This window comes from Manis javanica, chromosome 4 (genome assembly GCF_040802235.1).
Source record: "Manis javanica isolate MJ-LG chromosome 4, MJ_LKY, whole genome shotgun sequence".
NCBI classification, from domain to species: domain Eukaryota; kingdom Metazoa; phylum Chordata; class Mammalia; order Pholidota; family Manidae; genus Manis; species Manis javanica.
The window spans coordinates 109,745,122-109,768,129 of NC_133159.1; the positions used below are offsets into that span (position 1 = coordinate 109,745,122).

Here is a 23,008-nt window from a genome sequence, read left to right on the forward strand (position 1 = left end):
GCTCGGTCAGACACGGCATTTGGGCTGTGTCAGTTCCTACACTGGACTGTGTGTTTCCAGCATTCCGTTCAACAACTTCTCTCGGGCTGCAAACCTATCCCGACAGCTGGGACACTTGCTGAACACAAACTGGTCTAGCAAACTCGAGGAGCTTACTGCGCAGCTAAGATTAGAAATCATGAATGTTAGCTCCATGTCTCAATCAGCTATGACAGTGTTTGATACCAAAAGGCTTGGTCCGGGGTGGGAGTTATGGGTGTGATTGTGATCGCTGGACTGCTGCTTCTTGGCAGGGCAATTTGCTCTGTGCGGCGGCAGCAATTACAGGATAGATGAGTGCTGTTGCAAGCGATGGCTGCCCTGGAAGAAGGCGTCTCCCCAGATATATGGCTTCAGATGTTGGATCAGTAGCCAGAGACGGGTAAGATCTGGAGCTACGCATATCAGCCTAAGACAGGGCACAGACCAGAGCTGTCTGCTGCCTGAGGACGGGTAAGAATGCTGCAGACTCTGGGCAACCTAAGACAGGCATGATCCAAAGGCCACGCATTATATCAAACAAAGAAGGGGGACATGTGAGGGCCGGGCCCCTGGCCAGGGCTCGGTCCCGGGGCTGATCCACTGCAGCTCCCTTGCCCAGTGGTAGTTCTAAGACCTGGTATTTTAGCCTCGTCACCAGCTGGAGAAGATGGCGCCCATTTCCTGCTCACCACCCTTTCCCCTCTTCCCTGTTGGGGATTGGCCCAGCAGACTTCCGTACCCGTGCACAGCTCGTGCTGCCTGCTTAGAGTGGCGCGTGACACCTATCCGCTTAAAGGTCACGCATGATACTGTCCCAGATTGGTTGGGTGACTGAATATAAGGGAGCCTGCCGGGAGGGAGGAGAGCTTCCCAACAACTGCTGTAACCGCCGTGAGAGATTAGACAATAAAGCCTAGAGAAGAATCAAGACTTTGGGCATGTTGCCGCGGCCCCTGAAGGGTCGTGACAATATTGAGTGTTCTTTCCCTGTGGGACCGGTGGGTGGGTGCTTTTTGGAAGCCTTGAAGGGACAGGGACCCTGGTGCTAGGGAGACAGGGCAGCAGGACCAGTGAGCGGGTGCCTGGGACTGGAACCGTAGGACAAAAAAAAAAAAATCGAGTGTTTTTTCCTTTTTTTTCTTTCTGTTCCCTCTCTCATTGTTGCTGTTGTTGTTTTGGTTTGGAGAGTGCTTTTTGGAAGTCTTAAAGTGGCAGGACAGGTCACTTAGACCAGAGGCAGGGAATCTGGGGATCTCTGGGCACTCTAACCCCCTGGGCAGCAGGGAGCACAGAGGCCCCTTACGGAGATAAATAGCCTCCTGGCCGCTAGCCCTCCAACAGGGCTCCACCATTTTGGAGGAACAGCCCCAGCCAGGCCAAGCCCACAGCAACAGCGGAGATAAACCCCATAGCAAATGGGCAGGAAGCAGAAGCCCTGTCTGCGCACAGCTGCCCAGCACAAGCCACTAGAGGTCGCTATTCTCCCAGGAGAAGACCACAAACCAACAAGAAGGGAAGCTCTTCCAGTGGTCACTTGTACCAGCTCTGCAAACTATCTCTATGACCATGAAAAGGAAAAACTACAGGCAGACAAAGATCACAGAGACAACACCTGAGAGGGAGACAGACCTAACTAGTCCTCCTGAAAAAGAATTCAAAATAAAAATCATGAACGTGCTGACAGAGATGCAGAGAAAAATGCAAGAGCAATGGGATGAGATGCAGAGAAAAATGCAAGAGCAGTGGGATGAAGTCTGGAGGGAGATCACAGATGTCAGGAAGGAGATCACAGAAGTGAAACAATCCCTGGAAGGATTTATAAGCAGAATGGATAAGAAGCAAGAGGCCATTGAAGGAATAGAAGCCAGAGAACAGGAACGTATAGAAGCTGACATAGAGAGAGATAAAAGGATCTCCAGGAATGAAACAAATCTAAGAGAAATATGTGACCAAACCAAAAGGAATAATATTCGTATTATAGGGATACCAGAAGAAGAAGAAAGAGGAAAAGGGATAGAAAGTCTCTTTGAAGAAATAATTGCTGAAAACTTCCCCAAACTGGGGGAGGAAATAATCAACAGACCATGGAATCACACAGAACCCCCAACAGAAAGGATCCAAGGAGGACAACACCAAGACACATAGTAATTAAAATGGCAAGGATCAAGGACAAGGTAAGAGTTTTAAAGGCAGCTAGAGAGAAAAAGGTCACCTATAAAGGAAAACACATCAGGCTAACATCAGACTTCTCGACAGAAACCCTACAGGCCAGAACAGAATGGCATGATATACTTAGTGCAATGAAACAGAAGGGCCTTGAACCAAGGATACTGTATCCAGCATGACTATCATTTAAATATGATGGCGGGATTAAATAATTCCAAGACAAGCAAAAGCTGAGGGAATTTGCTTCCCACAAACCACCTCTACAGGGCATCCTACAGGGACTGCTCTAGATGGGAGCACCCCTAAAAAGAGCACAGAACAAAACACACAACATATGAAGAATGGAGGAGGAGGAATAAGAAGGGAGAGAAGAAAAGAATCTCCAGACAGTGTATATAACAGCTCAATAAGCGAGCTAAGTTAGGCAGTAAGATACTAAAGAAGCTAACCTTGAACCTTTGGTAACCACGAATCTAAAGCCTGCAATGGCAATAAGTACATATCTCTCAATAGTCACCCTAAATGTAAATGGACTTAATGCACCAATCAAAAGACATAGAGTAATAGAATGGATAAAAAAGCAAGACCCATCTATATGCTGCTTACAAGAAACTCACCTTAAACCCAAAGATAAGCATAGACTAAAAGTCAAGGGATGGAAAAACATATTTCAGGCAAACAACAGTGAGAAGAAAGCAGGGGTTGCAGTACTAATATCAGACAAAATAGACTTCAAAACAAAGAAAGTAACAAGAGATAAAGAAGGATACTACATAATGAAAAAGGGCTCAGTCCAACAAGAGGATATAACCATTCTAAATATATATGCACCCAATACAGGAGCACCAGCATATGTGAAGCAAATACTAACAGAACTAAAGAGAGAAATAGACTGCAATGCATTCATTGTAGGAGACTTCAACACACCACTGACCCCAAAGGATAGATCCACCGGGCAGAAAATAAGTAAGGACACACAGGCACTGAACAACACACTAGAACAGATGGACCTAATAGACATCTATAGAACTCTACATCCAAAAGCAACAGGATATACATTCTTCTCAAGTGCACATGGAACATTCTCCAGAAGAGACCACATACTATCTCACAAAAAGAGCCTCAGTAAATTCCAAAATATGGAAATTCTACCAACCAATTTTTCAGACCACAAAGGTATAAAACTAGAAATAAATTCTACAAAGAAAACAAAAAGGCTCACAAACACATGGAGGCTTAACAACATGCTACTAAATAATCAATGGATCAATGAACAAATCAAAATCGAGATCAAGGAATATATAGAAACAAATGACAACAACAACACTAAGCCCCAACTTCTGTGGGACGCAGCGAAAGCAGTCTTAAGAGGAAAGTATATAGCAATCCAGGCACACTTGAAGAAGGAAGAACAATCCCGAATGAATAGTCTAAAATCACAATTATCGAAACTGGAAAGAGAAGAACAAATGAGGCCTAAAGTCAGCAGAAGGAAGGACATAATAAAGATCAGAGAAGAAATAAAATTGAGAAGAATAAAACAATAGCAAAAATCAATGAAACCAAGAGCTGGTTCTTTGAGAAAATAAACAAAATAGATAAGCCTCTAGCTAAACTTATTAAGAGAAAAAGAGAATCAACACAAATCAACAGAATCAAAAATGAGAACAGAAAAATCACGACAGACTCCACAGAAATACAAAGAATTATTAAAGACTACTATGAAAACCTATATGCCAACAAGCTGGAAAACCTAGAAGAAATGGACAACTTCCTAGAAAAATACAATCTCCCAAGACTGACCAAGGAAGAAACACAAAAGTTAAACAAACCAATTATGAGCAAAGAAATTGAAACAGTAATAAAAAAACTACCCAAGAACAAAACCCCAGGGCCAGACGGATTTACCTCGGAATTTTATCAGACACACAGAGAAGACATAATACCCATTCTCCTTAAAGTGTTCCAAGAAATAGAAGAAGAGGGAATACTCCCAAACTCATTCTATGAAGCCAACATCACCCTAATACCAAAACCAGGCAAAGACCCCACCAAAAAAGAAAATTACAGACCAATATCCCTGATGAGTGTAGATGCAAAAATACTTAATAAAATATTAGCAAACAGAATTCAACAGTGTATCAAAAGGATCATACAACATGACCAAGTGGGATTCATCCCAGGGATGCAAGGATGGTACAACATTCGAAAATCCATCAACATCACCCACCACATCAACAAAAAGAAAGACAAAAAAACACATGATCATCTCCATAGATGCTGAAAAAGCATTTGACAAAATTCACCATCCAATCATGATAAAAACTCTCAGCAAAATGGGAATAGAGGGCAAGTACCTCAACATAATAAAGGCCATATATGATAAACCCACAGCCAGCATTATACTGAACAGCGAGAAGCTGAAAGCATTTCCTCTGAGATCGGGAAAAAGACAGGGATGCCCACTCTCCCCACTCTTATTTAACATAGTACTGGAGGTCCTAGCCACGGCAATCAGACAAAACAAAGAAATACAAGGAATCCAGATTGGTAAAGAAGAAGTTAAACTGTCACTATTTGCAGATGATATGATACTGTACATAAAAAACCCTAAAGACTCCACTCCAAAACTACTAGAACTGATATCGGAATACAGCAAAGTTGCAGGATACAAAATTAACACACAGAAATCTGTAGCTTTCCTATACACTAACAATGAATCAATAGAAAGAGAAATCAGGAAAACAATTCCATTCACCATTGCATCAAAAAGAATAAAATACCTAGGAATAAACCTAACCAAAGAAGTGAAAGACTTATACTCTGAAAACTACAAGTCACTCTTAAGAGAAATTAAAGGGGACACTAATAAATGGAAACTCATCCCGTGCTCATGGCTAGGAAGAATTAATATCGTCAAAATGGCCATCCTGCCCAAAGCAATATACAGATTTGATGCAATCCCTCTCAAATTACCAGCAACATTCTTCAATGAATTGGAACAAATAATTCAAAAATTCATATGGAAACACCAAAGACCCCGAATAGCCAAAGCATTCCTGAAAAAGAAGAATAAAGTAGGGGGGATCTCACTCCCCAACTTTAAGCTCTACTTCAAAGCCATAGTAATCAAGAGAATTTGGTACTGGCACAAGAACAGAGCCACAGACCAGTGGAACAGATTAGAGACCCCAGAAATTAACCCAAACATATACGGTCAATTAATATTTGATAAAGGAGCCATGGACATACAATGGCAAAATGACAGTCTCTTCAACAGATGGTGCTGGCAAAACTGGACAGCTACATGTAGGAGAATGAAACTGGACCATTGTCTAACCCCATATACAAAGGTAAACTCAAAATGCATCAAAGACCTGAATGTAAGTTATGAAACCATTAAACTCTTGGAAATAAACATAGGCAAAAACCTCTTAGACATAAACATGAGTGACCTATTCTTGAACATATCTCCCCGGGCAAGGAAAACAACAGCAAAAATGAGCAAGTGGGACTACATTAAGCTGAAAAGCTTCTGTACAGCGAAAGACACCATCAATAGAACAAAAAGGAACCCTACAGTATGGGAGAATATATTTGAAAATGACACATCCGATAAAGGCTTGACATCCAGAATATATAAAGAGCTCACAAGCCTCAACAAACAAAAAACAAATAACCCAATTAAAAAATGGGCAGAGGAACTGAACAGACAGTTCTCCAAAAAAGAAATACAGATGGCCAAGAGACACATGAAAAGATGCTCCACATCGCTAATTATCAGAGAAATGCAAATTAAAACTACAATGAGGTATCACCTCACACCAGTAAGGATAGCTGCCATCCAAAAGACAAACAACAACAAATGTTGGTGAGGCTGTGGAGAAAGGGGAACCCTCCTACACTGCTGGTGGGAATGTAAATTAGTTCAACCATTGTGGAAAGCAGTATGGAGGTTCATCAAAATGCTCAAAACAGACCTACCATTTGACCCAGGAATTCCACTCCTAGGAATTTACCCTAAGAACGCAGCAATCAAGTTTGAGAAAGACAGATGCACCCCTATGTTTATCGCAGCACTATTTACAATAGCCAAGAATTGGAAGCAACCTAAATGTCCATCGGTAGATGAATGGATAAAGAAGAAGTGGTACATATACATAATGGAATACTACTCAGCCATAAGAAGTGGAAAAATCCAACCATTTGCAGCAACATGGATGGAGCTGGAGAGTATTATGCTCAGTGAAATAAGCCAAGCGGAGAAAGAGAAATACCAAATGATTTCACCCATCTGAGGAGTATAGGAATAAAGGAAAAACTGAAGGAACAAAACAGCAGCAGAATTACAGAACCCAAAAATGGACTAACAGGTACCAAAGGGAAAGGAACTGGGGAGGATGGGTGGGCAGGGAGGGATGGGGGGGGAAGAAGAAGGGGGTATTAAGATTAGCATGCATGGGGGGGGGGAGAAGGGGGAGGGTGGGCTGCACAGCACAGAGAGGACTAGTAGTGACTCTACAACATTTTGCTAAGCTGATGGACAGTAACCGTAATGTGGTTGTTATGGGGGACCTGATATAGGGGAGAGCATAGTAAACAGTATTCTTCATGTAAGTGTAGATTAAAAATTAAAAAAAAAAAAAAAAAGAAAGAAAGAAAGAAAAGGGGGATTACTCCTTGACAGGATAAAACTATTGGTAAATCAAAGATCAATGCATGCTTTAAATATCCTTAATTTTGATCACTTAAAGGGTGTCAGATGATCAGCTATGGAGGTACTCTTTTCTGATAATATTCCTTTCCCTTAATTAAAAAAAAAAAAAAAAAAAAGCAGTCCCTGAGTGCTGACCTCCAATGAGTTCTGCACAGTGGTATAGAGGGCATGTCAAAGTGTGTGCAAAAGGTCTGTTTGTTTCTATGCAGAAGATCAAGGCCTAGCTTGGATACCCAGAAAATGAACTAAGATACGATATGAGGAGGAGCTTCCGGCATCAGCACTCTCTGGAGGACTTGTGCCGGGGGATGATCATCAAAAAGCCTCCATAGGGATCCGGACGATGCTGCGGTTGTTGCTGCATCCAGCCCATCGTCTCCTGGACTTGCCATAGGAATGAGGAGGGAGATGTCTAGGCTGGCATGTGCATACAGTGAGACAACGAATTTGACCGGATCTGTACTGTTGGAACTCAACCAGGAGTTGGGAGGGGTGCAAGTTATAGCACTCCAAAATCTCATGACTATAGACTATATATTGTTAAAAGAACATATGGGATGTGAACAGATCCCAGAAATGGGCTGCTTTAATTTGTCTGATGGTTCAAGTACAGTTGAACAATATCCATCATATCATAGATAAATTTTCACAAATGCCTAGGGTGCCTAAATGGTTTTCTTGGCTTCCCTGGAGATGGATGGTAATTATAGATTTGCTTTGTTTATGTCACCGTATTCCTATTATGTTAATATGTGTGTGCAAATTAGTTAGTAGTTTAAAACCTAGACATACTTAAGGTGCTATACAAGAAGATATGTCAAAGAAATAATCAATCCTCCCATGTTTCCTTCATATGCTACTTCTATAGCTTTTCTTCTTCCTTCCTAATTACAACCCTTAAATAGAATTCGTGCCTCATATCGAATTTACCGAGTATCATAATTCCTCCAGGTGGTAAAGATACCTCGAAACAAGTGCTGGGCATAGAAGCCACAGGGCATAAATCTGCAAAGAAGTAAAAAGCTAACCTTTTCAAACAATATGGCTTCTCTCTCACTTACCAACTTTACATTTCCCTGTATGGCCCCGGAAGATGACTGGTTAGCCAGAGACGGGTAAGATTCCTCAAGGGAGGAACAACCTAAGACAGGCACAGTCGCAGGGGGGCCATCAGGTGAGAATTTGGGGATCAACAGAGGTGAGCCTCAGAACCTCACCCCCCCTCATCTTCTGCATCCGTGGATGTCTTGCTGCCCTTGTCTAGCCTGGATTAATACTTAGTCCATAGGCACACACCTGATCATCTGATCATCTACATTTGCCCTCTTACAGCACTAAACTATGTTTTCTACCTTTATCTTGCATCTACCTACCACTTCAGCATTTTATTAAAAATAAAAATAATAATAATAATAGGAGAAATGTGGGATCAACATATAAATCAAGTACAAAAATCAAATGAGTATTCATATTTGACCTGATTGTTTATAGGTCATAATGCATTATCAAAACCGGAAGTTTCTGTGATAAATGCCCTTGTACTGTTCACCATGTAAGAATTTATTCACTATGTAAGAATTCGTTCACCATGTAAGAACTTGTTCGTTATGCTTCAGAAGATTGGAGACTGACGAGAATTAGGCTTGAGATGGATTAATGATTGTAAATTGCGCGTTGACCCCCCTATACTGAATTTTATTGTTGTTAACAACCATTTGATCAATAAATATGAGAGATGCCCTCTCAAAAAAAAAAAAAAAAAAAGCACCTTTCTGAATTTGATTTTGGAAAGCTGTTAACATTTTTAAGGCAGTTGCCTAAGTAGAATCATAAGTCACTATGAAACAATACTTATCTATTTAACCAGAATGACAATAAAAGATTTTAAAGGCAAATACAGAAGGTTACAGTTATTAGAAAAGCTTAGCTTTTAGTCCTTTTAATATTAAGATCTCATTTTCTTAAATACTCAGACAACTCACTGAGACTTTAAGCATGAGAAACTGTTTTGATAAAACAATTAGAAAACCCTTTGTAATCTTTCAACATTAAAGGTTGACTAATAAATCTTTGTTCTTTTAACAAACAAAGAATTCTACTTTTGCTGTGTACTTGATATTGAGACTTATTTGCTTTAGTTTCACACAGCAGCATTACTATATCAATTTTCCACAAACTTTCTACAACTTTCTTTTTACATTCAGGGTTCTCCCTCTAATAAACAGTTGTACTTTAGAACAAAGTTACTGTCTTTTATCAAAAGACACATTCTTTAGCATATAGAAATGTTTTCCTTATTACTTTTAGTAGTTTTAATTAGAACTTAAAACTATTAGGTACCTTAATTTTCAGTGAACACTGAGAAGTAGGCTATTGTAAACTGTTACACTAGCATTCTTTAGATTGACAAAGTTATGAACACATTTTATAATTTCTGGAACCATGTGCTTTGCAGCCGAATCTCTAAGCACAAAATATGTTTAAACTTAGCAATTATGAAGATGTTCACTTGCTACACCTAGTTTACTCATAGCTAACAACTATGCTGAATATTAGACAAAGTCAAGCCTCTAAGCATTTTATTCTTGAAAGATTTAACAGATAACATTTACTAAAATGACTTTAGGTAAACTTAGGCAGCTGATAACTATAAGGACATGTTTATTTAAGTTCAACTTAAATTAGCATTAATGCTTAGTATCTTTTATTTTAATTTTCTGGAAGTTTTAGAATGCCCAATTTTCACAAGCACTTGTCTCTAAATCAATTTTTATTAATACCATCTGGAGGTAGAAAAATATTTTTCTTTTACACACTTAGACACACAAACATACAGATTGAGATGTAATGATACAGTGAGAGGACAAACAGAGCTCCTGGCGTGAGCCAGGAGGGGACAAGAGAGCCCATGGTGGTGCATTGTCTAGGGATTTTATAGGCAGTTGAGGATAATTGGGAATGTCAAAAAAGCTTAGGGGTGTGGACTTTAAGGCAAGTAGTAGGTATTTAGGATTGCAGGGGAGACAGAGAGAGAGAGAGAGCTTGGTTCGGAGGTAGGAGAAAACCTGGATATATGGGATCTCTTTCCATTTGCCCGTGTGCTCACAGAAGTTGTATAAGTTGCAGAGAATTTTAGGATCTAAAGAGCCATTGGGAGACCATTTAGACTGATTGTCTAAGGGATATTGTGGCCAGATCTCAGTACAGTAGCGAAAAGGTTTGAGGTCTGGAGTGAGGTGGAGGGGTTTTAAATTATTGAGTAAGTACCCTAGCTGTCAATCTATGGGAACAGAGGGACCAGATCCCATGGTGAGAACGAGACCGTTCAGAGGTTGCTGAGGTGTCCCAGAGCAACTGAGGTCACGGAGAAGACCAGACACAGTTAGGGGGTCATCACCACCTCTAACTGAGGGGTCGAGGCGAATCGCCGAGGAGGCTAGGTACCTGGTACCAGGAGTTTATGAGTAGATATGTAGATAAAGGGAGACTGGGCCTTAGTGAATGAGGATTCTCACTATGGGGAGGCAGAGAAGGGTCGACTATGGGGATCAACCGTGACTCTGAAAGTCATAGTGAGACAGGGACCATGGGCTTAGTCAGAGTAGGGTGAGGGCCTCCGGAGAAAAAGCAGAGCAAGATAATTACAGTCAGAACAATGTAGCAATGTGCAAAGAAGTCCCTATCAAAACTCTGTGTTAAGCATTATGCAAAGTCAGAGTCCCACTAATTTTCTAGGGTAAAGATTTGTATACATAACTAGGAATATAGACATTCTTCAGTAAAATTGCTTAAAGCTCAAAGGCCAGGAGCAACTTGGCCTGGAATGTTTGAGTGTTCTGCAGATAAAGAAAGGTATCTCAGCACAAACCAACACTTTACTGTTATTGTATCAATTGCAATGTAAAATTTACCTTATCCTGCTAAAAGGCCCAGTTATTATTTTAATTGTAACTATGTGCTATTTTTCCTTCTCTATTCATAATCTGCAACCTAGGCAAAAGACTACTTTGGTAAGCAATCTCAACTATAAACAACCCAAGCAAACAGACAACAACCCAGTTCACTTGGGGGCAGGGCAGGTGGTCTTACAAGTCTGCACTCCTAACCCTTTACCCTCATTCCTGAAAATCCTCAATCATGCATAAAATCCCTAGACAATGAGCCAACCAGGGACTCTCTTGTCCCCTCCTGGTGTGAGCTGGGAGCTCTGTCCTCTCACTTTATTTCTAAATAAAAGCCTGCACCTTGCTCTCCTACCTTGAGTGTTTGTGAAGCTCATAATTTGGCCTCATGAACAAGAACTCTGGCATCAATAGTTGGGGGTGCTCCTGTCCCAGAGGAGCCCTTGGGGGTGCCAGACACTCAATGGTCACTTCCAGGTTCCAAAGGGACATTTAAGTCAACCATGAAGGGGAAACTCACCAAATCAAAGGCCGGTGTTGGGCGAGAAGACAAGTGACCAGGGAAATGGATGGTGAGCCTGTGGAGGAGGATCGGGCAGTGAGGGTTCACAGAGCAGCTCAGGTTCCCAGAGGAAGAGCAAAGTCAATGGGAGAGCCTCATCTGAGTCATGGCACCAAGGAAAGGGTATCTTGCTGTGACCCTCCTTACCCAGAATGACTCAGGAGACACAGGCCACGCAAGAGATTTTATTATCTGAAAGATAAAGTGGCTGCTGAGAGAGAGAGAGAGAGAGAGAGAGAGAGAGAGAGAGAGAGAGAGAGAGAGAGAGCGCCCAGGCAGGTCCAGGCATGGTTCTCACTGGCTTATGTGCTTGGGACCATGGGGCAAATGGAGGATAAATTGCTATTTTCTTATAGAGAGGACATTTAGAAAGGGGAAAAGACAAGAGCAACAGTACAGAGGATGGGTCTCAGCACTGGACTTGGTCTCTGAAGGGATTTAGGGTCTGCCAAGGTAGGCCAGAAACTGGGGACAAGACAAGGCCTTGGTGTGGGATGCTGTTTAGCATCATGGTGAGACAGGGACTGTTGATGTAGTCAGAGTAGGGTGAGGGACTCTGGAGGGGGCAGGGCGGGATATTTGCAGTCAGAGCAATGTAACTACATGCAAGGAAACACCCCCTACTAAAACTCTATGTTGAACATTAAGCTCTAGAATCACTCTTCAGTGAGATCAGTTAACGTTCCCCAGATAAAGAAGAGTAGCACATGTTTAGATGATAATCATTTGTAATCGTGAGTAAGATTCACTTTAGCATACTAAAAGGCCCAGGCCTATGTGCTGTCTTCCCTCCTTCAGATCTGACAGGTGATTTTGCAAACTGAACAACTAACTTAACATGCAGACCCAGCTGTAGATGGCATGGTAAAAGGCAGGAAGAATTCCATCTTAAAGATAAGATTGCATTTTAACACCCAGGAAGTTCAAGAGGCAAGATTCATTAGCAAGTAGACAATACCTCAGCCCGCCTTGGGGGCTGGGCAGGCAGCCTTTTGATGTGCTCCCGGACCAAGGCAGTGGTGTCCCAGAGAAAAATCAAGGCAGGAAATTCCTTATGTTAAGTTAGTTTTTAATATTCAGGGACCGCTTAACAAGCCTGAAGGGTCCCCACCAGTAAGATGGTAAACTTCCAGCTTCTCTTCAGGGTCCTCAGTTCCCGCCGGCACCACCTGAAGCCCAATCACCTCTCGCCCCCCTCCCAATCCCAGCACCTAGCCAACAGCCAACAGCCCCGTAGAAGTGAAACCTCAATCAATTCATGCCCCTTCCTATATAACCCAGCACCTTTCCCTAATAAAGCGGAACTCTCTGGTGAATTGCTGCTATGTGTCGCTCCTTTCCTTTCATTGGTGCCGAAACCCGGGAGACGGGACACCCCAACTGGGCCCCGTCTTCCCCCCGACACCAGCAGCAGCTTGCCCTCGTCCTCTTTTTCCGGCGCTGGCTCATCACACTCACCACTCCTCTCTGGCCTTTAGGTAAGTTTTCCCCCTGGAGTGGGCCACTCTTTCCCGAGCTATCGCAGTGCCATTGACGGTGATCGTCCGGCAAGGCCCTGACGCTCGGGGATGAGGAGGGAACACTCCCTGCCTCAGGCCTTCACGGCTGCGGCGGACCCTCAGGCCCCTCCTCCAAAAGCCATAAATCCCCGCCTCAAGCCTTTACGGCTGCGGCGGACGCTCACACCCCTCCTCTGACAGTCATAAACGCATTCACCATCCCTTCCATCAGTGCTGAAAGTTTTTAAGCAAAATTTCCCCGGGGTGGGCCACTCTTCCACGAGCTATCGCAGTGCCATTGACTGTGATTGTCCAGCAAGGCCCTGACGCTCGGGGATGAGGAGGGAACTCTCCCCGCCTCAGGCCTTCACGGCTGCGGCGGACCCTCAGACCCCTCCTCCGACAGTCATAAATCCCCGCCTCAGGCCTTCACGGCTGCGGCGGACTCTCAGGCACCCCTGTCCAACAGCCATAAATGAGGTGACTCCTTTGTGGATGAGAACGCTCCCTTTTCCCCCCCTCCTCCTTCTGCTCCGTCCGCCGAAAACGCCTAGCGCTAGGTACCTCGAGACTCCAGCACTCTGCCTTCTTAGGGAAGTCTGGGTGACGACCCACACTTCCTAAGAAATTCCAACTCGTATACGAGTTTCCGCAGACCACCAAGGATCATCGGGGACGCCCTTTGTCTCCTTGTGGTCTGCTTCCAGTCCGAGGATCTCTGTTCATCTTCCCCTGTTTGTCTCCTTCTCTGTCCTTTAGCCATGGGAGCCTCCTCATCCCTCCCTGAAAGTTCACCTCTTGAATGCCTACTTAAGCATCTGGCTACCCTCTCCCTGACGCCTAATATAAAACCAAAACTTCTCCATAAATATTGCTCCCAAGATTGGCCAACATACCCCCTAGACAATAACAACCAATGGCCCACAGGGGGAACTCTTGATCCTAACATCACTCGCGATCTTTTTAACTACTGCAGCGCCTGAAAAAATGGAAGGAGATTCCCTATATTGAAGCTTTCTGCCTCCTCCTCTCCCTGCCCCCTCCCAATTTCTCCTAGCCTGCAAGCCGCCGCCCCCACAGAAGCCTCCCCTTCACTCCCTTCCCCTTCTTCTCCTGCAACAGCCCTTCTCCCTTCCTCCCCAACCATCTCCTCCCCCATCTCACCTCCTCCACCTTCATACCCTGCAGATTAAGCCTGAGCCTTTCAGCCCCCCTTTAACTAGGTCCCAGGAGCCTCCTCCGTCTTTGCCCTCATCACCTGTTTCTCCCCTGTTAGGGACTGCCTTTGTCTTCTCACATGTTTGTAGGGAGAATGGGAAAGCACCTTCCCCCATGTCTGAATGCAGCATGGGAAAGCACAAGCTAAACAAAAACTGGTGCAGTCCTTAGAAGTTATCTGTCCACAAAAACATGTGCAGTCCTTAGAAGTTATCTGTCCACAAAAACATATCTTGCCAAGACTCCTCACTCTGAAAATAGGGAGACCTTGAAGATGTGTAGAAACACCGCCCCTGCTTCTAAATATGCCCTTCCCCCACTTGCAGATGTGGCAGGAATGGAGAACAAAGAACATTCTGTTTACACATTCCAGAAGCAATTAACTAGAGCCCTGCTGCAGCTCAGTTAGTAGAGCATGGGACTCTTAATTCAGAGTCATGAGTTCAAGCCCAACTAGAGCAGCAGAGGCAAGCAGCTGGGCTTCAGGCTGGCAACATGTGAGTCTGATTCTATCTTTCTTTATTTTCTTTGCCCCCCTTCTGCACTTCAGGACCTGCTTGAATAGGCGCAGCTAGACCACGTCACTCCCCCACAGACTGAGCCAGAACCTTTCAGTCCCCCTCAGACTCAGTCCCAAGAGCCTCCCAAAATTATTGCCCCCCTCCGGGAAGTAGCAAGATCCGAAGGCATCGTGCGCGTTCACATCCCTTTCTCCTTAGGAGATTTAGGCCAACTAGAGAAACGCCTAAGTTCCTTTTCCACTGATCCCACGACATACATCAGGGAGTTTCAATGGACCCTCCAGTCTTACAGCCTCACACATCATGACATTTTCATGCTCCTGGCCAATACTCTCCTCCCTGAAGAGCGTAGACCAGCTTGAGACTTCGCCCAAATGCACGCTACCGAAACCCACAAGACTGACCCCACCTATCTCCCTGGCCCCACTGCTGTCCCTGAACAAGACCCACACTGAGATTATAACACCGCCATGAGTCTCTGCTCTCGAAATATTTTTGCCTCCTGCTTAATAGCAAGTCTGAAAAAGGCAGTTCGTAAAGTAGTCAATTTTCAAAAGCTCCAAGACATAATTCAAAAGAGAGACGAAACCCCCTCCGAGTTCTTAGACTCACTCAAGCCCTATTACAGCATACCAGCCTGGACCCAGAAACACCTGAAAGAAGACATGTCCTTATGACATACTTCCTAGCTCAAAGCTACCCCGATATTAAAGCTAAACTGAAAAAGTTAGAACAGGGCCCCGCTATCCCACAGACTGAGATCCTAACAGTGGCCTTTAAAGTCTTCCATAACCGGGAGGAGGAGAAAGAACACCGTAAACAAAAGGCTGATCAGGCCAATTTCCAGATGTTGGCCCAGCTGATAAAACCACAACCTGGGCGCTCCTCTACAAACAAGCCCCCACCAAGAGCTTGTTTCAAGTGTAGAAAAGAGGGACATTGGTCAAGGGCGTGCCCCTCCCCCAGATCTCCTACCATCCCATGCCCCAGATGCCACAAAAAGAGCCACTGGGGGTCTGATTGCCCAACCACCCGAAGGGGAGGCTGGACGAACAACCCCCATCCTAAGCCCGCCATAGTGGGGCTGGCAGAAGAAGATTGATGGGGCCTGGGGGCTTCTCGCCCGACCATTTCCATCACCAAACAGGAGCCCAGGGTTACTTTAACAGTAGACGGTCGCCCCATCTCCTTCCTCCTAGATACAAGAGCCACCTTCTCAGTCTTGCGAGAATACCGGGGCCCTACCACACCAGCCATTACTCCTATAGTCGGGGTAGGAGGTAAACAGATTTTCCCATTAAAACCCCCCCCTTTTATGCACAATCCTAGACAGTCCCATACCTTTCTCCCACTCCTTCCTAGTTATGCCCCAGTGTCGCTTCACTAAGACGAGACAACCTTTCCCTCCTCCACGTTTTCATAACTATATCCACTCCCACAGCCCCCAGTACTCCCTTTCTGATGGCCTTCATAGCCGACAACCCCCCTCTACCCAAGGAAAGCTCCAGTTCCGCCCTCATACACCCTGTAAATCCCAAAGTTTGGGACATTACAAGCCCCTCCGTGGCCCTATGTCACCCTGCCTCTATCAAATTATGTGACCCCTCTCAGTATATCTGTCAGGCCCAATACCCCCTAACCACTTCAGCCCTCATAGGCCTCCAACCCATCATTCAAGATCTCTTAAACAAAAATTACCTCAGACCCACTCACTCCCCATTTAATACCCCCATACTAGCTGTTAAAAAAACCAACGGATCTTTCTGCCTTGTCCAAAACCTTCGCCTCATCAACATAGCCATTGTCCCTATCCATCCCTTAGTTCCAAATCAATACAGCCTCAGCATCCCACTTCTCAGTACTAGATCTCAAGGACCCATTTTCCTATCCCTCTAGACCCCTGCTCCCAAGATTTTTTCATCTTCACCTGGACGGACCCATACACAAGACATTCTGAACAACTCACTTAGACAGTTTTGCCAGAAAGCTTCCGAGATAGTCCCCATATTTTTAGACAGGTCCTAGCTCAGGACCTCAAACAGTTTCATCATGATCACTCCAAGTCCACCTTATTATAATACATGGACAATCTTCTACTCTGCAGTCTCTCGTGAGAACAGTCTCAACTTGACACTGCCTCCCTACTTAACATTCTAGCTTCCAGAAGTTACTGAGTATCCCCCGTCAAAGCTCAAATCTCTTCCCCTCCTGTCACTACCTCAGATTCCTTCTATCTCAACAAAGAAAGTCCATTACTTTAGACAGAAAATAGCTCCTCTCTGACCTGCCCATTCCCAAAACCAAGACAGAAATCCTTTCCTTTCTAGGCCTAGCTAGATATTTTAGAGTGTAGATCCCTAACTTGTCCCTGTTGGCAAGACCCCTATACGACCTCAGCAAGAGCCCCCCTAAAAACCATTATCCTTCTCACCCCGACACTCTTTCATTAAGCTCCATCAAGCCCTTGTAGCAGCCCCAGCTCTCCATCTTCCTGATTTGTTGAAGTTCGGGGATGAGCCCCCTGCCTACGAGCATTAGTCGCTAGACAGCTCTTGCAGAAAGAAGCTCATAAACTGACATTCAGGGTGCCCCTTACCATTCTGTCCCCACATCACCTAAAAGATCTCTTAACCTACAAAAGTTTGCAGACTCTCCCTCCCTCCAGACTCCTGACCTTACTGTCCTCTTTCCTCCAAAATCCCATTCACCCCCTTTGCTATCCATACCCGAATCATGACTTTTTCCTCCTTTACTGCTCTCTCGCTTTTTTTTCTTCATTCCTATTGTCTTCCCCACCACCCCAGCCTCCTTTGTATGGCGATTCAAAGTCAGAGAGACTTACACACAGCATCAAACAAAAGTTAATGCCCTCATTGCCCCACCAGACTGCCCTCTGAAAAGCTGCTCTGAGCCTTTATACCTCCACTTTCCTCCCTCCACCGAAGTGTTCACTAGCAGCTACCCTTATTCTCCCTACCTCTGCTTCCTCTATGACCAAAAACAAGCCTATTGCAGGCGATAGCCAGACACCTACAGGAGATATCACTACTGGTCTTGTGCCATTCACTACATGAGTGACTCCCAGTACCCACAGTATTACTCCTCCAACCGTTTCATGAAATATCCCAACAGCTCATTCTCCTTATCAATCCCAGATCCCTGGGACTCTCAATGAGCTGCCAGAGTCACAGCCTCAGTTTACTATGGGGGGGTCCTCGACCCCCACAGTACCCTTCATATCTCTCAAAAGTATGTTCCCTCTCATTCCCAGATCTCTCAAGTTGCATCAGATATCAGACATTCCGAAAAAGTCATTATCCAAACTCTTGACGGCGCCTCTTCATCTTCTTATCCCCGCCCCTCTTCCCATTTCTCCTACTCTTCATTACAGCTCATTCAGGACACCACCATCTTTCTCAACCACACCCTTAACACACCCAGTTGTTTCTTGTGCGCATCGCTACAGCGCCCACTGCTGGCCGCCGTGCCCCTTAATATTTCCAACTACTCCTTCCATGCAGAAGGACAACCTCTCCGCCCCCTGGCAGACATACCCTTATGGGAACCAGAATACGCAGATAATCTCACCATCCACCACTGTGTAGGCCCAACTCCACCCCCCTCCAGCGCACTTCACTGCCTCTCTATCTACACCCCTACCTCCGGCTCTAAGACTTTTACGCAACCGGGACACTTCTTTTGGTGTAATGGCAGCCTTTTCAACTCAGTGCCTCTCAACTCCGATACACCCTGCATTCTCGTCACCCTAATCCCACAGCTTACACTTTACAGCATGGCAGAATTCCTTGAGCTCCAACCTCCCTTGCCCTCGTGCACAAAAAGAGCTGCTTTCCTTCCCATCATGGTCAGTAGCTCTTTGATCACCTCAGCCATTGGGGCAGGGTTTTCGGGAGAAGCCTTAGGTCACTCTCTATAGGCAGTTAGAGATCTCAACGCCAAACTTGAGAGAGCCCTGACATCCACTGCCGATTCCCTAGCCTCTCTCCAAAGATAGGTCACTTCACTAGGTAAAGTCACCCTTCAAAACCGGCGGGCCCTAGATCTGCTTACAGCCGAGAAGGGCGGCACCTGCGTCTTCCTCTGGGAAGAGTGCTGCTATTACATCAACAAATCCGGCATTGTAGAAACTGACATTACCAAACTCACTGACCTTGCCTCCAGCCTCCACTCTGCTTCCAATTCCAACCCATTCTCTTCAATACTAACAAACCCCCTCCTCACCTGGCTCTGGCCCATTGCAGGCCCCATAATAATCATTCTTCTTGCCTGTCTCTTCTTACCCTGTATAATAAAGTTCATCAAATCCCAAGTCGGAAAAATCTGTAATCAAGCTTTCAACCAGCTTTTACTCAGGAACTACCAGCTTCTGGCCACAGAAGATCCCTCACCCTCACGTGACCTCCTCACCACACGCTGAGATGGACCCCTCTCTCCACTGGAAACTGTTCCTGGAAACAATGGCCGCAGACGCCTGGCTCCTGACACCCATATCCTCTTGGCACCATTGGAATCAACAAGTCCTCAACCTTTATTAATTTCCAAACAGGGAACCTTTATTAATTTCCTAAAACAGGGAACCTTTATTAATTTCCAAACGTGAAGAAGTCCACATCTACTTGTCCTTACTGTGGGGAGTCCTATCAACCCTTTCCTCCCAATCCTCAAGCCCTCACTCCCTTCTCCGCCCCTGTTCAGCAGGAAGCAGCCAGAGAGAAAGCAACGTCCACAAACCCATAGAGTAGAAAGGGGGGAATGAAGGGTCCCCACCAGTAAGATGGCAAACTTCCAGCTTCTCTTCAGGGTCCTCAGTTCCCGCCGGCGCCACCTGAAGCCCAATCACCTCTCGCCCCCCTCCCAATCCCAGCACCTAGCCAACAGCCAACAGCCCCGTAGAAGTGAAACCTCAATCAATTCATGCCCCTTCCTATATAACCCTGCACCTTTCCCTAATAAAGCGGAACTCTCTGGTGAATTGCTGCTATGTGTTGCTCCTTTCCTTTCAAAGTCCACAACTCTAAACTCTTTTTCATGTTCCCAAATATCCTCAATTGCCTATAAAACCCCTAGACAGTGCACCACCATGAGCTCTCTTGTCCCCTCTTGGTGTGAGCTGGGAGCTCTGTCCTTTCACTTTACCTCTGAATGAAAGCCGGTGCCTTGCTCTCCTACCTTGAGTGTTTGTGAAGCTCATTCTTTGGCTTTGTGAACAAGAACCCCGGCATCAATGGGGGGTCATTAGCACAGAGTGTACTGTTTGTGGAGCCAAGCAAAACCAAGAATCTAATGGGAGTTATTAAAAAATTTGTTATGGCCCTGACAAGTGAGGAAAAGTTGAGAACAATGCTGAATTTGGTCAAACCAGATCATGTAATATCCAGGTTTGCAATGTCATTCCACTAGGTGTGAAGGAGCTGAAGAATTGGCATTAAGTGTAAGATAAATTCTAGCTGAAACAAGCAGGTGATGAGAGGCAACAAAGGGCCATGCAGTTTATTTGAGCACAAATCCCGGGCAAAGTTCACCAGTCTATGTAAATGGAGGCTGGGGAAGTCATGTCTGGTCAGGCAGGTGTGGGCTTATAAGGGGTTAAGATTGGGAGGAGTGGGCAAGCTATCCTAGGGGACGTGGAGAGGTATGATTGGCTAACGGTGACATGATAGACAACTAGAAACTTTTTTTCCTTCCAAGAGGGAGAAGGCTGACATCCAGTCCCTGGTGGCGGCAGTTCCCATCAGTTTTTTTCAGACTATACCAGTAAATTCTCATGAGAAAGACTGTGGCCTCCTCCTAGGCAAAATACCAGTGTGGAAGATGAGCCTTAAGCCTGAGACTCAACGTAGACCCAGGACCACAGAAAAACAGCGCAAGAAAGATTCTTCCTCTCTGACTTGCTACTTGACCCAACGCTCCAACATGAAACCAATGCCGGCAACGGGTGACAGTAGACACTCTAATTTCTCTTCAAGGGGGCAGGTTCCTCTGGTGCAATAATACGCTTACCCAATGCATCAACAGCACCACAGTAGGACCCTGCTTTTCAGTGATGCTGGTGCCCCAACTAATATTGTACAGCAAACCTGAGGTAAGACAGGCAGTGGACGAATGGTCTATATATCAAAACACTAGACAAAAGAGGGTGGTTTTTCCACCTGTGCTAGTGGGAGTGAGCCTAGTTACTGCAGTGGCTCCAGCTGCCACAGGGGCAGGAGCATTAGGCCATAGCTTAGTCAGCTCTCAGGGTCTAGCAAGTCAATTGGCGGCATTAGACATAGAGTGAGCCTAAGCTTGGGAGAAACTTCGGCCTCCCTCATCTCCCTCCAGTGACAACTTACTTCCCTTGCCCAGGTCACCCTTCAAAATTGGCGAGCTTTAGATCTGTTTACCGCAGAAAAGGGTAGAACCTGTATTTTCTTGCAGGAAGAATGCTGCTACTATATCAGTGAGTCTGGGGTCGTAGAACAAAGTGTAAAAAAACTACAGGAACTACAAAGAGACCTCCACAAAGCATAAGTACCTGAGGGCAACTCTTATGTTGGCTTCAGTCCCCCATAATGGCCTGGCTAATGACCCTACTGGGTCCCTTAATAACAGTTTGTGGTTTACTCTTAGTTGCCCCTGTGTCCTCAGGTTCCTCCAGCATGACCCAGATGATCCGGGTCGCCACCAACCAGAAGTTACTTCACCGTTACACACCTCTTCCCACTGAACCCCCTCCTTTGGCCTAATACTAGCCTCAAACCCCCATGATGCCCCCTTGTCAGCCAGAAGTAGCCAGATCGAGTGGTCGCCCATTATGATCAAATGGCTGGAATATTAGGCTGGAGGAAGGAAAAACAAGTACATGTAAACAGAACAGAGAGATACCATAAAAGGAGAACTGACCACACCCCAGGGTCCATGCCTTATATGGAAAGGGGACAGCTCTTCCTGAATTCCATCCTTCTAATGTGCCAACTAAGACCTGAATGTCAGCCTCCTCCCTCTTGAAAGGAAAAAAGTTTCTAGTTGTTGATTATGTCACCTTTAGCCAATCATACCTCTCCATGCCCCCTAGGATAGCTTGCCCACTCCTCCCCCTCCTAACCCTTTATAAGCTCCCACCTCCCTGACCGGGCGCGACTTCCCCAGTCTCCATTTACGTAGACTGGTGAACTTCATCTGGGAATTGTGCTCAAATAAACAGCCTGGCCCTTTGTTGCCTCTCATCACCTGCTTATTTGGCTAGAACTTATCTTACAATAAGGACCTTGAGAGCCAAAGGTCTTTCTATTCAGAAAAAATAAAAAGAAAAGGAAATATAGTAAATCTATACAATCAGTTTTCAAATATTTAAGGGTATTTAATTAACTTTATGAAAGCACTCCTTGAAAATGACTATTACATTTTAGTTGATTAATAACTAGAATATGAAGATTTATACTAGGAATGCTGTCTTAAAATTTGACTTTAATAAATCAAATATTAGTCTTAAAAATAAAAACATCTGAAAATACTTTTTTTCTGTTAACACCTGCATCTTTGGAGGACACCACCAACCTCACTTTGGTGTGGAGCAGGTTTTAGTAGCAGACCTATAGGGCAGGAAGGCCATGGCTGCCACTGAAGAGCAGAAATGGCTACGGGCCAAGCACAGCTCAGAGGATGTCAATGTGTGGGTAAAATTGTAATGTTTCCAGAATCTCTCACCTGGCTTTAGTGCATCTGCATATCAAGAGGTGTTTCCAAGGAGTGGAGAGAAGTATCCATCTACATATCAGTAGGTAAATACAAGGGCCTCGTGAATGTTTATCTGGACCAGAGAGGTTGGGTGGAGCTCTCTTCTGCTACAGCCAGGTCAAGAGAGATGGGGATGACTGCTTGTAAGAAATAAAAGGGTTTCTTAACTTTATTTCTCCCTTTGGCTGTTTTGGCTTTAGAGGTATTTCACCCTGGGATTTCCCCCCAGAGGTACATCTGGCGGTAGTTGGCAGGACCTCTGAACCTGAAATCTGTCTAAATGGGTGTGACATTTGGGCGGGCTGACTCTAGCAATGATGGGGAGGCCCCACTGGCTGCAGTGGTAGAGAGTGCAACTTTATTTGAGAATCCCCTACACATGGGGCTTCCAACTGGGGAGCCCCTAGTGGGGAACTGGTCTAGGGTAAAGCACCTCCTAGAGGGATGGGGCCTTCCCCAGAACTGGGGAGGGGTGGAGACACCGGAAGCTTCAGAATTAGCCCTCCATCAGATAGAAGACTGCTTAAAGCCCTTGAGTGCCCATGTAGCAGCTGGCATTGTAGGATCCCTTTTAGTCAAGATAGTGGGAAGTGTTATTGAGGAGACAGGGAGGATTATTGAGGAGAGAGAGAGGGTTATTGAGGAGAGAGAGAGGGTTATTGAGA

General features: G+C 45.0%; 1 long non-coding RNA gene across 1 annotated transcript in view; it reads right to left on the reverse strand.

Annotated features, from left to right (window-relative positions):
* The window catches only part of LOC140848729 (uncharacterized), a 29,139-nt gene extending 16,180 nt beyond the window's left edge, over window positions 1–12,959 (reverse strand). The window contains exons 1-2 of the long non-coding RNA XR_012129841.1: window positions 12,827–12,959; window positions 11,327–11,384 (exon numbers count right to left, since the gene is read on the reverse strand). This is a non-coding gene — a long non-coding RNA (uncharacterized lncRNA). The remainder of the gene's footprint in view (window positions 1–11,326; window positions 11,385–12,826) is intronic.
* Between the last annotated feature and the right edge of the window lie 10,049 nt (window positions 12,960–23,008).